The 2,811-nt window shown below is 44.7% G+C and overlaps 1 long non-coding RNA gene across 2 annotated transcripts in view; it reads right to left on the reverse strand.

The window, feature by feature from the left end:
* Nucleotides 1-86: 86 nt before the first annotated feature.
* The window catches only part of LOC104862629, a 5,586-nt gene continuing 2,861 nt past the window's right edge, over nucleotides 87-2,811 (reverse strand). For both annotated transcript variants that reach the window (XR_002025380.2, XR_780387.2), the window contains one exon: nucleotides 87-873. This is a non-coding gene — a long non-coding RNA (uncharacterized LOC104862629). The remainder of the gene's footprint in view (nucleotides 874-2,811) is intronic.

The following is a 2,811-nucleotide window of genomic DNA, read 5'->3' on the forward strand; positions in this document are numbered from 1 at the left end:
CCAAAAAAAAAAAAAAAAAAAAAAAAAAAAAGCACCTAAGATACATCATCTAAAGGTACAAATTCCCGATGATGAATATCATCGTGTTGTATACCTAAAATGAAATGTGCCATTAAAATTAATGAATGAAAAAAAGAAATAAAATAATGCACACTAAGTACTTAGACGGCCCTATCTTTATGCATAATAGAATTCATCTTTCACTAAATAAATAATTACCTGGAACCAAGTCCCAGAAGTCCCTTGGCAAAGTTTTGCCAGAGCTCAGTTTAGACTTTTTCAGAAGCTTCTTGGAAGTCCAACGACATCCTTTGTTGACTGACTTCTCTGGCATTGATTTTGCTGTGGCTTGGCCTCAGTGCTGTGAAGGACAGGTTCCATCTCCTCCTGAGGGCTTGAGGACATCTGCTTTGTGCTGAGTGGCCTTATCCAGCTCATTCCGGATGTTATTAGCCATGGCCCTGAAAGTTAATAGCCATAATGCTTATTATGACACTTCAAAAAACAACAGAGGGCTGGGGATTTAGCTTAGTGGTTCTGCCGCCTGCCTTTCAAGCACAAGGTCCCAAGTTCAATCCCCAGTACATAAAAAAAAGTGATGGAGCCCAGCAGCACCCAGAGGGTGACATGGGTGCTGCAGATGACAGAGTTGACTTCCGGCCCCTTCCAGATGTCCTGGAGCAGCGTGTTCCAGTGGTCCATCATGAAGTGATGAGGACAGTTTGGCAGGCCCAAAAAGGGCTCCTTGTACACCAGGTCCTGATGAGTCGAACAGGTGAAATCCTTAAAAAAGTAGTCACCAGCTATGGCAAAAATGTAGAAGAGGAGGAGCAGCACCATGAAGTGAAATCAGATGCTCTTGAAGGTCCTGACCTGGGCCAAAACGATAACATGGACTTGATGAAACTATGCATAGAGCCGGAAACACCTCATCTCACCGCAGAATCGCAGCAGCTCAAGCACACAGGATGGCCTGATACCCTGCCCGGCACCCAAGATTTCATGCAGCAAGGGCAACAGGGTGACAGTGAAGTCAAAGACTTTCGAAGCATTCCTCCAATCCAGGGAGAATCTGGCTACCCCCCTCAGATAGATTTCCAGAATGAAAACAGGCAAGATAAACCAAACTGACACCTCCAAAGACAGCTTCGGGGGCCACAGACTGTCGTTTGTGGAATCCAGCAATTCTATTGTAATTGTTGGTACAACTAACTGCATTACAAATGATGAGGAAATTGATGATGTTCTTGAGCCAAGGGTACTCAATAACCCATTTGGCCCACAGGGAAAGGGGCCTCCAGGACTGCTGCAAACATGAAGTCAAACAGCTGTTGCTGGGCGGTGAAACCTGTCCTATACTTGCTGGTGTGGATCTCAGCCTAAGTGACTTCTAATGGGAAGGAGTAAGTGTCTCCCAGGTCATATAAAGTGGTACAGGCTGACTAGAGGCTTGAAAATGAAATGGTGTCAGCTCTGGGCCGGTGCATGTGCCTGGCATGGTGATCTCTGGCCATGTCTGTTTTCTCACCCTCAAGGCACAGCCAGTCAGCAAGAATGCACTGGTTCTGCCCACTAGGCATTTCTGTATAACCTTTTTTTGTTTTGTTTTGTACCAGGGATTGAACTCTGGTCCTTGTGCTTTCGAGGCAGGCAGCAGAACCACTGAGCTAAATCCCTGGTCCTGGTTTTGTTTTGTTTAAGACAAGGTCTCACTATGTAGTTCTGGCTGGCCTTGAAGTCACTATGTCTCTCAGGCTGGCCTCAAACTCTCCAAGATCCTCCTGCCTCAGCCTCCTGAGTGCTGGGATTACAGGTGTGCGCTAATGTGCCTGGCCTCACTGATAGCTTTTTTGGCTCTAAAATTACAGATATCATTTTCTATGATCAACATTATTGTTATCCCAAAGGATGATCTCTGGTGAGAATTCTGAAGATTCTTTTATGAGGCAGAAATGAGGAACTGTAAAACAGTCAATTACAGGATTTTTCAAGCTAAGGTTCTTACTACAAACACCTACACTGAAATGAGAATACTACATGAAACGCCTTAGAGCCAAACATGGTGGCACATTCCTTTAATCTCAGCACTTGGGAGGCTGAGGCAGGAGGATCACTGTGAATTTGAAGCCTGTCTGGGCTACACAGTGAGTTCAAGGCCAACCTGAACTACAGAGCAAGGCCTTGTCTCACCCCGCCTCCAAAGAATGGCTTTAGGCTGATGACGAAAGGAAAAAAATCTACCAAGAAAGATTTTTATTATTATTATTTTATTTTGGGGGTTTTTTGAAACAGGATCTCACTATGTAGTTGAGACTGACCTGGAACTCACTGTGTGGCCCAGGCGTCTCAAACTTAACATGGTGGCACATTCCTTTAATCTCAGCACTTGGGAGGCTGAGGCAGGAGGATCACTGTGAATTTGAAGCCTGTCTGGGCTACACAGTGAGTTCAAGGCCAACCTGAACTACAGAGCAAGGCCTTGTCTCACCCCGCCTCCAAAGAATGGCTTTAGGCTGATGACGAAAGGAAAAAAATCTACCAAGAAAGATTTTTATTATTATTATTTTATTTTGGGGGTTTTTTGAAACAGGATCTCACTATGTAGTTGAGACTGACCTGGAACTCACTGTGTGGCCCAGGCTGGTCTCAAACTCACAGCGATTCTCCTGTCTCAGCCTCCCAAGTGCTGGGATTACAGGTGTTCGCCACCATGCCCAGTGAAATTTCAGTTTTCTTTCTTTCTTTCTTTCTTTCTTTCTTTCTTTCTTTCTTTCTTTCTTTCTTTCTTTCTTTCTCTCTCTCTCTCTCTCT

The sequence above is a fragment of the Fukomys damarensis genome, unplaced genomic scaffold (genome assembly GCF_012274545.1).
Source record: "Fukomys damarensis isolate Sample0158 unplaced genomic scaffold, DMR_v1.0_HiC HiC_scaffold_17, whole genome shotgun sequence".
Classification (NCBI taxonomy): Eukaryota; Metazoa; Chordata; class Mammalia; order Rodentia; family Bathyergidae; genus Fukomys; species Fukomys damarensis.